Genomic DNA, 14,977 nt, shown 5'->3' with positions numbered 1-14,977 from the left:
ATCTGTCTTTCTCCTCTTTTCTTACAGTAATGTTCTTCAGTCCTTCCACGTTCAGTTTTGATTTATTCATTTTCACCTGCCCCTTGCCTCTTTTTCCTACCTTCTCCACTGGAAAGATGATGCCTTTTTCTGTAGACTGAAGGTTTTCTGATATAAAAATATCATCACTCCCTGTAACCTGTGTGTTACATAACAAAGCAGTGTCCTTTTTACTGCATATTCTATTTCCTTTACAGTCATTAATCAGTTTTTTTTTTCTTCCTAGTTATTTGTTGTGAACGTCTTCCTTTCTTTCTTTTTTGTTTCCTTCTAAACAAACTGGATCCTCAGAGTGGTGAATACTTGCATCCAGAATTCCAGACTGCAGGCGGGATCACTGGTTAAATGTTTCATTTGGTGATCTGGTGAGCATTTCTGCATACCTGGACAGACTGCAGAAGGACTTGTTGAGGGAAATGTTTTATTTTGTGGTCAGGGGAGTGCTTATGCATATCTGGACAGACTGCAGTAAGGATTGCTGGGGGGAATATTTCATTGGATGGTCAGGGGAGTACTTGTGCATGTAAGGATGGACTGCAGAAAGGACTGTTGATGAGAAATGTTTCATTTTGTGGTCAGGCAAGTGCTAGTGCATACCTGGACAAACTGCAGAAGGGATTGTTTGGGGAAATGTTTAATTTTTTGGTCAGAAGAGTGCTTGTACATACATGAACAGACTGCAGAAGGGGCCATTGAGGGAAAATTCTTCATTTTGTTGTTAGGAGAGTGCTTGTGCATACCTGGATGGACTGCAAAAGGGATCATTGGGGAAATGTTTAATATGGTGGTCAATGGAGTGCTTGTGCATACCTGGACAGACTGCAGATGAGATTGTTGGGAAAAATGTTTCATTTGTGTATAGGAAGTACTTGTGCATACATAGACAAACTACAGAAGGGATCTTTGGTGGATAGGTTTCATTTAGTGGTCAGGGGAGTGCTTGCACACACCTGGATAGACTGCAAATGGGATAGTTAAGGGAAATATTCCATTTTGTGGCCAGCTGAGTACTTGTTCATACCTGGACAGACTGCAGAAAGGATTGCTACAGGAAATGTTTGATTTGGTGGTCAGCAGAGTGCTTTTGCATATCTGGATGGACTACGGCGGGGATCACTGAGGGAAATGTTTCATTTTTGTGGTCAGAGGTGTGATTTTATGTACATGGACAGATTGCAGAATGGGTCACTGTGGGAAATATTTCATTTGTTGGTTATGGGAGTGCTTGGGCATATGTGGCTGGACTGCAGAAATGATCATTGAGGGAAATGTTTCATTTAGTAGTCAGTGGAGTGCTTGGCATATATGAACACACTACAGAAGGGATTGCTGTGGGAAAGGTTTAATTTAGTGGTCAGGGGTGTACTTTTGCATACCTTAACAAACTGCTGAAGGGATCATTAGGGGAAATGTTTCATTTTGTGATCAGGGGAGTACTTGTCATACATGGATGTACTGCAGAAGGGATTGCTAGGGGAAATATTTCATTTCTTGGTCAGGGCAATGCTACTGCATACATGGACAGACTGCAGAAGGGATCACTGGGGAGTGCTTTTGCTTACATGGAAAGGATGCATAAGATGTTGTTGTGGGAAATGTTTCAGTTGGTGGTCAGGGGAGTGCTTGTGTGCACCTGGTCAGACTGCAGATGGGATTGCTGGGGAAATGTTTCATTTAGTGGACAGGGGAGTGCTTTGCATACTACCAACAGACTGCAAAACGGATCTTTGGGGGAAATTTTTAATTTTGTGTTCAGGGGAGTGTTTTTTCTTTTTGAGCAGGTAGAGAATCAGGAAATCTTCTCAGATATGATTTATGTATCTTCACAAAAAATTGTCTTCTAGTTTCTTGTGAAATGTTACCTTGTCAGGTATGAGCATTAAGTCTTAGGTACAATTTATCTTTCTTTGGTGGGAAAATATGACTGAATGAGACCCTCAGCTTAATGCAGTTATTTCCTCCAAGTGTAGTCTTCTTCAGTTAGGCTGTGTTGCAAGGATGCAGGGAAAAAGCAAAGTTAAAGAATATCATTGAAATTCTTTCCTTAATTATTATTTTTGTTTAGGCCATCATTTAATCAAAAGGTTGGAAAAAAGGTCTGAAATGGACCTCCGGAATCTAGAACAGTGGTGTACAAACTTTTTGTGGGGAGGGCCACTACACAAATTCTTAATGCATCTGTGGGCCACCTCAAAACATAGTAAGTCATTACAAGTTAACAATAGGTACAGGTGACTGGCATTTTTACTTAAGACAGTAGTCATGAAATTGCCTGTTTTCTACATCAACTTTGCATTTAATTTTATTCTGGCTCGAGTCATGACTTATTACAAACTCTTGCAGAAAGTTACCACTGTTTATAGACTACAAGTTATAAACAAAAAAAAATAGTTACTTACGCATCTAAAATTAGAGGTGTGAGCAACTGCAGTCAATTAGGTAAGTAAGCACGTGCTGGAAAGTTTGCATGATTGGAGTAAGACATTTTTGGTTACTCTCTGGGGGCCGGATGGTGTTGCGTTGAGGGCCGGGTTTGGCCCTGGGGCCGGACGTTGTGCACCACTGGTCTAGAACCTCCATGGCTTCTGGTTGCCTGGCAGCCCCCAGGCCCTCAGTTTAATTCACTTATTTTATTATTATTATTATTTTACTTTTGTTGACTGGGAAAGTCCGAATGGACACGTCCATTTACAGCGGAGGCCCGAGGAGAAAAGCTCCATTTTACATACAGTGCAGTAACATACAAACAATACAGTAGTATACAAAGCAAATATAGAAGGATTAATAAGAATCTACAGTACTATGTGATTATACTTCCTAGGACATTTTTACATAGTAGTTTAGTATTAACTATGGATACATTTCTTAGAAATTCAGTGACTTTATAAAGCTGTAATGCTTTCAAAAGGTAGCATTAAAAATAGAAACTTGATGAGAAGAGTAGTTTTTAGTATCTTTGTCTTTACCCATGGGTGTTACAGGAGCATAGCCATTTGTTAGAAAGATGGGTTATGAGGAGTTTTTTTAAATTGAGTAGTGGAGGTATTGGATGTAAGGGTGGCTGGTAGAGAGTTCCAGAGTTTGGAGATGCAGTAGCTATAGAGATATTTCCCTGCTTCGTTTTTGTAATTGGTGACCTCAAGAAGGTTAAGGGTATTAGATCTCAAAATTATTTTTGTGGTGTAAGGTTATATAAGATGTTGGAGGGCTGGGACATTGTCTGGTTGGTGGTATAGCTTATGTGCTAGTGACAGTTGATTGACTTGCAATAGTTGAGGGAGTTCTAACCAGTTTAGTTTTATTAAGGACTATACAGTGATGTGTTCTATATGTAGATTCAGTGGCAAATCTAGCTATTTTGTTGTAACAGGATTCTAGCCTGTTAAGATCAGATTTACAAAGGTTGGTTAGTACTGGGGAAGGATAGAAAAGGGTGGATAATAGATGTGTCCTGGCTACTGTGATTCTAGATTGTTTAGAGATAAATTGTTTGCTATAATAGATCAGACCTAGTTTTTTATGTACTTTCTTGATGGTTTTGGCAGTATGGATGTCAAATCTAAGGTTATCAATTTCAATGCCTAAAAGTTTGGTGTGGGTAGTTGGGATAATTACAGTTTTGTTGTTAGAGGTGATTGAGAAATTTACAGCTAGATGGGTGGTTTTATGGGAAGAAAAAACTAGTAGTTTAGTTTTATTAGGGTTGAGAATAAGCTGATGGTTAGAGAACCAGGTTTCTTCTAATGAGAAAACATTTTGTGGTTGTGAGAGAAGGAGGTCTGGAGTGGTGGCTGCACATATGATAGTGGTGTCATCAGCATACTGAATAACAGTGGCCCTGGGGGTGGAGGATGGGAGTTGATTGATGAATAGAGTGAAGAGTAATAGACCTGGGATAGACCCTTGAGGTACTCCTAAGGACACTGGTAGTAGGGGTGATAGTTGGTTTTGCCATTTTACCGCCTGATGCCGACCTGAGAGATAGCTCTTAAACCATGAGATGGAGGAGGTACTGAGGTTAAGGGTAGAGAGTAAGTTGAGGAGTCTACTGTGGTTGACCATGTTGAAAGCTTTTGATAAATCTAAAAATATGTCTGAGACAAGTTGTCCTTGATTTCTATGATAATTAATGGTATTGGTGAAAGAAATAAGTGCAGTGGATGTACTTTGGAAGGGTCTGAAGCCGTGCTGTTTTTTGGATAGCAGTTTGCTTTCAAGGAGATAATTCATAAGTTGAGTGTGTATGACCCTCTCTAGGATTTTGGATAAGGGTGGTAAGATAGCAATGGGGTGATAGTTATTGAGTTCAAAGGAGTTGCCTCCTTTGTGTTGCGGTATTATATGGGAAGTTTTCCATAGCTGGGGTATTTTGCACTCTGTAATTGATCTGTTGGGGGGAATAGTGTCAGGATAGGCAATAGCAGTTGCTGCTATTTGGAGGTATTCTGCAGGTATGTTGTCTGCAGCTAGGGTTGTAGGATTGAGCTTTTGGAGGAGTTTTTGGATGATTCTGATAGATACTGGTTGAAAGCTAAAGTGTGAGTCGCTATTTTGTGTTACCATTATGATTGGTGTCTCTGCTGGGGTTGGAAGAGTGGTGTTAATTTGGTTATTAGCTAGGGCCTGGATAGTCTCAGTAAAGTATTTGTTAAGCTGTGTGGGAATATTACTGTGAATGTTACCAATTTTGGGTGTGGGGGTAGAAGCTTTCCCAGTCCGCAATACCAAATTGATTGCAGCCCAGAATTTTTGGGGAGTATTGGCATGTTTTTCTTGCATTTTTTGGTAATAGTTGGTTTTGTCTATTTTGATGAGATTCTTGGCCTTGTTGCGCAGTTCTAAATATTTCTGCTTTACTGTTTGGGTTTTGTTTTTGTGATATTGATCCCATGCTTTGTTCCTTTCTTTAAGAATAATTTTGGTGGGCTTAGTTAACCAGGGGGCATGTGTAGTTTTTATTCTGATGGTTTGGGTAGGGGTCATGGTGGTTAACAATGTTTAGGAAGGTTGAATTAAAGTGTTGCACTGCATCAAGTGATAGTCGTTTTAATGGGGTCCTGTTGCAACTATTTAGGTCATTGTTAAAGGCACTGGGGTTAACGTTCTTTTTGTTCCCGACTTCTTTATGTGTTACTTGACTCATATGTGGAGTTTTGGTTCTTAGTAGATATGTTGGTTGGTGATCACTGAGTAAGTCTGGAAGACATCCAGCTTGGGCTGCCAAGGGAAGGATGGGATGTAAGTATCCAGTCCAGAATGGACTGGTGTTTGGTTATTTTGTCATTTCTAGTAGGGGATGTAATGACTTGGGAAAATCCATGTTGGTTAATAAGGGTGATTGGATTCTGACTAGTACAGCTGAGCCAATATATATTAAATTCACTTAATATGATGATTTCTTGAGGTAGAGAGTTTGAAATCCATTCTAGTAGGTTTTCCATAATTGAAATATTGTTTCCAGAGGGAATGTAGCCTCCTATGATATTAATATATTTTTGGGGGTTCAATTTGAATTTGGTTAGAATGAATTTGGCATTATTTCTATCTGGGATGGTGATATCAAGTTGTTTGAGGATAAGGGGATTCCTGTACATTATGGCAACACCCCCTCCCCTTTGTTTACTCTGTTCTTAAGGTAGATATTATACACAGGAGCTGAAATGTCTTTATTGTGAATATCAGGGTTTAGCCAAGTCTCAGTCAGAAGGAGAATGTCTGGCTTATACAGAGATAGTAGGGCATCTTAGGTCATGGATCTTATTGAGCATACTTCTCATATTTAGGTTGAGAATGAGAAGAGATGTTTTATGTCTGTGGAGAAGAGAGTAGGTTAGATTAGAATTTGGCATGCTTTTTGAGGTTGGACCTGGGTTGGGGTGTATGTCTCCACAGCTTGTGAGTTTTTTTAGTATAGATTGGCAGGGTTTGGTGAGTTTAATGATTATTTTAGTGTGTATTAGATAGTTGTGGGACTTACTAGTTGATGGAAGCAGTTTATGATGGTGATTATTGGTGGGGGAAGGTTGGAAGAGGTGTGGAGTACACAGAATATTTAGTGGGGCTAAATAACTGTTTAGGGATAAGGTCTGTTTGTGAGAGGAACTGGTGAGATGTAGATGAAGATGGGCATGATTAGCGGGTTAAGGCTGAGAGGAAGAGTATGATAGTTATGGTGAATACATAGGTAAGAAGTCTTAGAATGGGTTTCCCTGTTGATGGGATCATGTTTAATTAAATAAGAGGGAGTTGGTAAATTGATTTGATACTAGGTGAGGTTATCAGTAGGTCTTTTAAGAGGTAGTTTGAGCAGTGGAGATTGATAAGTGAAAGGGGTGGTGAGAGGTGGCTTAAGGTAATTGTAAGGAGTGGTCTATGGGTATAAATCAAATTGAAATGGGGGTGGGTGGAAATGGGGGTAGGGTAGAGGAGTGGAGTGAGCCTACAGGGTGAACAGAGTAGGAAGAACCATGTACACCTTTCAAGAAAGAAGCTTCAAGCAGGAAGCTCTAGAAACAGTCAAACTGGGGTTTCCCAGGTCTAACTGTCTTAGAAAGTTAAACCAACTGTCTTCAGATTAGCTTTTTAGTATTCCTATGTGGGAGTTATTGTGATATGCTGGAGAGACTAGCAGCTGCAGTTTCCAGTAGAAAGATTGGCAATAGTGAGAATTGAACAGCTTAGTAGGGGTAGAATTGACAACCCATGGGATATACAATTAATCAAAAACAGGAGGCAGGCTGTAACTATATAATGGAGTTTTATATGTATAAACATACATTAGTTACAGAAACAGTCAAGGAGCACAAGTTTCAAGGTCTTTGCTTGGGAAGTACACTAAGGATACCCACTTGTTGTTGTAGGTCCTCTGCAGATATCCTAAAACATGGCTATTTGACCTAATAGTTGTAGAAACAATCCAGGAGCACAGCATTCATTTTTGCTTGGGAAGTACACTCAGGGTAGCAACCAGTTGCTGTGGGTCCACTGCAGTTTTCCTCAATTAGGGCTGTTTAACCTATTTGTTTCAGAAACAGTTAAGCAGCACAGTTTCAGGGTCTTTGCTTGGAAAGTACACACAGGGTGCCTGCTAGTTGCTGTGGGTCCTCTGCAGTTTTCCTCAATCAGGGCTGTTTCACCTCAACAGTGATGGATGACTCACAGTGGTAGTACCCACTGGGTAGCTTCTTTTTTAGCATTGAGCAAAAATCAGTTTGGTTCACAGCCTCTTCTCCAAACCACTGAGTCACAAAATTCTGATACAATTTGGGATCCAGCTTCCCTTTGCCCTTCAGCAGCCCAAAGTACTGTAACTAGATGCCCACAAGTCTGTCTAACCAGACTGAGAACTGTTGTGCTGAAAAGATGCAGAGAAAAGCAAAGTTGAAAAGCAATGCTCTAAATTTCTTTCCTTTATCGAGATTATTGTTCAAACTATCAGAGGATAAAACGTGTTTGTTAAAAAAAAAAAACACTGAAAAGCACCTCAGAACATCTATGAACCCATGACTTCTGGAGGCCTAACAACTCCCAGACCTTTGGCTTAATGCAGTGATTTCCTCTACAATTCTCAGAGTACAATCTTGCCTTCTTGCCTAGTTAGGATGAGTTGAATGAAATAATGCAAAGAAAAACTGAAGAATAAGACAGATTGCAAGAAAAGGAAGGAGAAAGTAATCTGGATCATGTGAATAGGCTAGGATGGGGGCAGAACACCAGGTGATTTACATTAGAGGATAGTGACACAGGGGAGAAATATGCAGCTCTTTGCATAGTATGCCAGTTCACCCAAGGCTGGTTCTGGCCACTGTGTACTATGCATGGATTAACCAGTCTTGTCTATTACTCTGTTTCAGTTTATTTGAAAGTCTGCAACCACAATCTTTGCTGCATCCTTTTCCATTTTCCACTTTTCTACTTTGTGTTCCATTGTAGTTGAAAGCTGTAATATCAGCTGCAAAAATATGTATTAATTTCTCTAGACCACTTGCAGCAAGATCCAGTCATTAGACATGTGTAGGGGGAGTGCTAACTTTTCAAACTTCTTTTTGTCTGTTGTGGTCATGCCATAGTGCCACCAACCTTTTGTCAATTCCACAAGACTACAAAACCCTCCCAGCTTCTTACCAAGTTGGCTGACTAGTTGTATGGGAGTAGCTGATGTAGATGTAGGACAGCAAGGGATAGGGCTTGCTACTGTGCATCCCAGGGGTTACTACACCTCAGTATTACTTAATGAGTGTTGTACCAATAGAATTACACATAGGCTGACATTTAATGATTTTGCTATGCCAGTTATTCCCCATGTGGAATACTGTCAAAAGCCTTAGCAATATCAAGATCAGCAAGATGTACTGTCAGCCCTTCATCGGGAGCTGCTGTTGTAGCTTCAAAGCCTACCATAAGACTGAAAATGCAAGCTCTATCCTTTAGAAACCCATACTTCTAGATACATAGTAGAAGTAGATCTCCTGTGTCATTCCGAGTAAATCTCATTATGAAGTTTTCTGTGATTTTATGTAGAATACTTGCCATGTTGATACTTCTGAAACTGAGTCTGTTGTATCCTCTCCCTGTGTAGATAACTAACACTACACCATAGTTGCATGAATCACAGACTTCCCACTGTTAATTACACTTTATACAGACAGGATATAAGTTAAAGAAAGAGTAAAACCTTACATAAATAGTATGAAATGGTATTGCAGGACAGTCGTGATATTTCCTATTACTAAAGGCTAAACTAGATTCATTTTAGTATAAAAGATGGAAAACAAGAAACTATAAAACTTATATGTAGGAGTGAAAAGAGTAGTAGCAGGGCAGTCCTGGTGCACAGATATGCATGGATTACAGTATATTGTGTAGTGTATAGTGTCTGAGAATTGCAAGTTGGAATATATTGCTGTGATTGTTTCTTTGGCTTTCGACACAACTTCAGTGGGATACACAGTAGATGGCTATCTTTTGGGAAAGATATGGAGGCAGGGGATGCTTGAAAATAAATGGCAATTATGTGGTCTGGCTATCCTATGTGCAGTGTATATGTCTGCAAACAATAATTTAAAATTCATCACTGAGGCCATTATACCATTCACTTTCTTCACAGCTGCACAACAAAATGTACATAGAAAGTGGCTGTTTTGCTTTGAAGGGACAATTTGTGTGTCAGGGCAAAAGTCAATTATGTAACTCACTCAAAACAATTACAAATATGGCTAGTTTGCTAGTTCGGGAAGAAAAAGAAGTTCATAAGCTTCAAAAGACCAAGAGACTGAAACAAGTTACTGTGTCCACTGTTTCATTTGCTTTCTTCAGAATTAAACATCAGAGGTGTATACTGAAGGAGGGTATCTTTTTCTGTTATTGATGAAAAGGCATGCCATACATGAAAACACAGGGTCATTTCAAGATCAATGTCCAATAACAAATGAAATGGCTTGTTCTATGTTTCAAATAGCAGCAAGCTGTGGCATTTACTTTTTTCATTTGTGTCGAATGATACCTCATGCATGTACAGAATGTGGGTATCATTTTGGGGGCATATAATCTATGAAAGCAAAGGATAATTATGTGACAATTCTTGAATGATTATTGATATAGTTTGTAGGAGACAGTATCTTTCAATGAAAACATGCCCTTTATAATTTAAGTTACTACTTCACAGTTAAAAACATAGTGTAACCTTGCCAACAGGACACATTCCAGTTGTTTAGTATGTGAGTATTTTGGCTACTCTACAGTTGACAGATGTGTGATTCCCAGTAGCAGTTTTCTGAGGCTTAAGACACTGAGGATCACATCATCAAACACTGACTTCATAGCAAATCATTGTTGGTGAAACATATCTGTTTGAGCTGGCAGTGATGCCCTATAGGGGAAGATTTCTCCCTTTTGTGAGTTGGTATGACAGTGGATTTGGTATGTACAAGTTCAAGGGTGTGTGGAGGGGTTGCCCCCTCATTAGAAGTCTGGCACCCCTGCAAAAAGCACATTTTAGTGCTCTTAGAATTAGATTTCAGTAATTCTGCTTAACAAGGCTTTGGAGTTTGATGACCAGTAGTGGAAGTATATGTTTTGTATCCACGTTTTTTATTAAAAGTGAGTTTGTTTTTTCTTGTAAATTACCTTCCAGGAACTGATATGTGGCTTCTGATGTTCAGCTGCTAAAGCCAGCATTTCAGGGGGCTTTTGTGGCTAGCATTATGCCTGGTTTCCATCTAGAGGCCAGTTAACCACTGCACAAAAGACCAGGTAAAACTAAACTTCATAATATAGGTATACTAAGTTATCATTATGTAAGATGTAAAAATCATCTATATTTCATTTTAATTTTTTGGTAATTTATCACATGATGTGCCTACAGTGTCATGCTTTCTAGTGCAGAAGCTGTCAGGTCATATTCAAAAGTGTGCTGCACTGGAAGCTCTGGGGTTAGAGCTATATTCTTAGATATGTTTTATAGCTGAATGTCCTGTTAATTCTACTCAAAAGTTTCATAATGAAATCTTAAATGGGAAACAGAGATACAGCAATTTCAAAGCGAGTAAAGACACCAAATAAACTAAAAAATGAAGTAAACCACAAAAGGCAAAAAGGCAGTAGGTACAGGCAAAAAACAGAAACACAGGATGAATAAATAAATGTAATATATGAGCGCTTTCATTTAGTACAATTACCAAACTTCATCAGACATAAAACAACATTTCCTTTCCTATTTTATATCCACATTCACAGGAAATTGAAGGTTCAGCAGCCAGTCAAAAGAAACTCATTAAATTAAATAACCAAGTTTAATTTTTTATTTATTTTATTTTACATTTGTTGACCGGGTTGGTCCGACTGAGCTAAGGAGCCTTTTTTTAGCGGAGGCCCGGGGAGAAAAGCTCCAACAGTATATGCAACAATCTTTTAAGCAGAAAAATAAGAATAATCTATAATGTATACAATAAGAAATTAGTGAAAACATCAGTAATAAAGAACTATAGCAATAATTAGTAGAAACCATACAGTACATATTAACATCACAAATAATTAAAACAATAAAATCACTCATCGTATTTAAATCTAAGATTCACATCAGAGAGCTGAGTAGTGCTGTGGTAGGGAGTCAATAGGTTATAGACAGGGCAGTGGGTGGCTTTTCTGGTAGAGCATTGCTTATGGGGGACGAATACAGTGGCAAGTCCATTGACTTTGCAGGTATTCTCTTTTCTTTAGTTGCTTATTAGACCTAATTTAAAGTAGGAGACTGTTTTAAGCTTTGGTGGGGTTATAGCTGTATAGATTACGTCCAAACTTAGTTTTTGGTTTGTGAGTTAATAGAAAGTCTTGATTGGAGCTCAGGACAGGTTTGGCAGGTGAGTAGTGGGAGATTAGAGTTGAAAGAGCAGGGCAGTAGGAAGGTTGGTAGAGGATGCAATAAATGATCTGGAGCTGGTATAGTAGGAGGTGGTGAGGTAGTTTGAGCTAGTTAAGCTGTTTCAGTGAGAGGCAATGATGGGACTTATAGGTTTGCTGAGTGGTAAATCTAGCTATCTTACTGTAGGTTGATTCGAGTTTGGCAAGGAGATTTGAGTTAAGATTAGTAAAGACTTGAGATCTATACAGTAGACAGGGTTTAAGATAAGCATGAGAGAGAGTTACCATAGTTTCTGTGGTGAGAATTTTTTTGTTGTGATATAGATAGGAGTCCTAGTTTCTGATGAGTTTTCCTGATACAGTTGTTAATATGTAAGCCAAATTTAAGCTGATCATCAATAATGGCTCCTAATAGCTTTGCATTGGAGCCAGCCTCAATTAAGTTGTTTACAGACTGTATTGAGAAGGTGGCTTTGATGTGGTTATAGACTATTGGTAGGAAAAGTAGTATTTTTTTTTTTGGGATTAAGGATTAGTTGGTTTTCAGAGAGCCAGTTTTCAACTGAGTTGAAGGTAGTTTGGGTGGCAGAGCTGAGTTCAGAGGGTGAGTCAGCAATAGTGATGACTGTAGAGTCATCAGCATATTGGACAAGAGTTGAGAGAGGCCATGAGGAGTTGAGAGACCTGGTAAAGATATTAAAAAGTAGTGGCCCAAGGATGGATCCTTGTGGGACAACCATTTTAACTGGAAAAGGAGGGGAGTGAGCAGAGAGCCATTTCACTGCTTGAAATTGGTCAGAAAGGTAGCTGGCAAACCATGCAGTAGTACCAGTGGAAAAGTTAAGATTAGTTAGTTTGTGCAGTAGAAGAGGATGGGAGATAATGCCAAAAACCTTTGAGAGGTCTAAAAATAGGTAGGAGATAAGTTTCTTGTCTTCTCTGGCTAGGGAAACAGAATTAAGGAAGGATAGCAGGGTGGTGGTAGTACAATGTTTATGTCTAAATCTGTGTTGAGTTGGTGTAAGCAGGTTTTCTTGAATTAAATAGTGCATGATCTATTTATGAATACATTTTTTGAGAATTTTGGAGAGCGGTGACAGAAAAGCGTAAGGTCTGAAATTGGTAATGTCAGTGGAGTTACCTCATTTATGTATGGGTAAGGTATAGAAGTGTTTCCAGATGGATAGGACTTTATACTCAGAGATATAGTGGTTTATTAGGATAGAGACAGGAAGGGAGAGAGAGTCAGTGGCTATTTGAAGAAAATTGAGAGGGGATGTTGTCTACAGATATTGAACGTGGTTTTAATTTGGAGAGCAAGGATTTGATGTAGCTGGTAGGTACAGGTTTAAGTGTTAAATTATTTGTAGTCAAGTTCTGTGGGGATTCTGTGTCATTAGAAATATTGCTTTGAATGGATCAGTTGGAGTTTGGGTTAAGTAGTTTGGATATGGAGTCAATGAAATAGGTGTTTACGGTAGAGGCGGTTTCTTCTGGAGTTTTATCTGGATATGGATTAGGGGAGCTTGGAGTACCAGGATGTAATATTTCGTTTATTGAGTTCCAGAATTTTTTTGGATTAGATGTCATAGCTGAGGGGGGACTGTAGTAGAAATCTCTTTTGTCTTTGTTAATGTGTTTTTTAGTCTGATTTCTCAGTTGTTTAAATTTCAGCATGTCTACTGGGAGCTATGTTTTTGTCCATGTTTTCCAAGCTTTGTCTCTGTTCTTTATTAGGGAATGGGTGGAATTGGATAGCCAAGGTAAAGTATGGGACTTTACTTGTACAGTTCGAAGAGTGCCTAGTGAGTTGTGAATATTAAGGAGGGTAGTGTGTTAAAAAACTGGACTGCATTGTCTAGGGGAAGTTGATGGAGCTAATTCCAGTTTATTTCAGAGAGGAGGGTTTTGAAGGTTTCTGGGTGGAAGTTAGTTAACTTTTTACAAGTTATGTACCTGTGTGGTTTGGTGTGGTGAGGTGAGTATCTAAGTACTTTTATAGTGGAGTGATTACTAAGGGAGTTGGATAGAGTTTTGGGGCTGTGGTATTTAGAGGGATTGGAGTATCCAGTCTATAAGAGTGCTAGTAGTTTGTGAGTTGTTAGTTTGTGTGGGGTCACAGATAAGTTGTGTAAAGCCAAATGTATGTGCTGTGGAGAATGTGGAGAACAGAGGGTTAACCAGTTAATGTTAACGTCACCCAATATGATGGTTTCATTGGGAATGTGTTGAGAGAAGTATGAGAGTATGTTTTCCAGAAGGGAAATGTTATCCCCTGGTGGAATGTAGATGGTTACTATAGTGATGGTGGTAGAATTATTAAGTTTGAGCTTGGTAGTCAGTATTTCAGCTGGGGGGAAAGTGGAGTAGGCTTCATGAGATTGGTAGGGGTTAGGAGTTTCTCATTCTCAACCCTAACAAAACCACATTACTCTAGTTCACCTCTAATAAAACAAAATCTACTCCCTCAACTTTCTCCATCACATCCAGAAACGGCACTATCATTTCACCATCAACCCATGCTAAACTCCTAGGGTTGGAAATTGATAATAACCTCTCTTTTGATATTCATATAGCCAAAACAATCCAGAAAGTTCATAAGAAAATGGGGACACTCTACAGACACAAAAACATTCTGACAGATAAAGCAAGAATCACCCTAGCTCAGACCTACCTTTTATCAACACTTATGTATGCAGCGGCAATCCTAACCAAATTAGAAAAACAGATCTAGACAAGCTAGAATCATGTTATAATAAAATTGTCAAATTTGTCACCAACTTGCTCTTTAGAACCCATCACTGCCAGGCACTAAAAGAAACTCAATGGCTAGAGTTTCCTCACTTACTCACCTACCAACAACCTGTGCTTTTAACATCATAAACTACCCAGAGAAAACTCCAGCACTAAAACAGCTGTTAACACTTTATTCTACCAGTCGCCCTCTTCGGTCTTCGTATAAACCTCTCCTCAGTATTACAACTGCCAACAATACTGCTGGCAAAGCCCTATACTCCCATACCATAGCCATAAAATGCAATAACCTCCCCACTAATATAACCTCTACTACAACAAACACACAATTTATAAAACTACTCAAAGCACATGTCAGGAAAACCTGGAGCTGCCCATGTATGACATGACAGTGTCATCTGACTTCTCCTTTCTCTTTACAACTCAAACGCTAGGCTCTCACTTTCTCATAGATCTGACTTTCCTCCTTACAGTTTGGATGCTCAGGTTATATTATTTAGCTCAGGTTATAATATTTTGCTCAGGTTATATTATTTCGCTCAGGTTATATTATTTTGCTCAGGTTATATTATTTTCCTTCTCTGTTCCTTAATAGAAGCAAATGTAAAACGTTAATTGTATGTAACTGTTATTTAAAGATTAGCATTTTCTCTGTCAGGTCAGTTGTACTTTATATGTAACATTTTATCAAAGTATCGGTTCTTTACCAATCACAGTTGAACCATTGTAAACAATATTTGTATGTGTGTACTTACAATTAACCTGTTTTTTATGTCTGTATTACCTGTGTCATAAGTACTTTACTATATGTTAATTGTGGAGGTTT

The sequence above is a fragment of the Protopterus annectens genome, chromosome 5.part0 (assembly GCF_019279795.1).
Source record: "Protopterus annectens isolate FY-2018-M chromosome 5.part0, PAN1.0, whole genome shotgun sequence".
Classification (NCBI taxonomy): Eukaryota; Metazoa; Chordata; order Ceratodontiformes; family Protopteridae; genus Protopterus; species Protopterus annectens.
Note: the sequence above shows the minus strand (reverse complement) of the source record.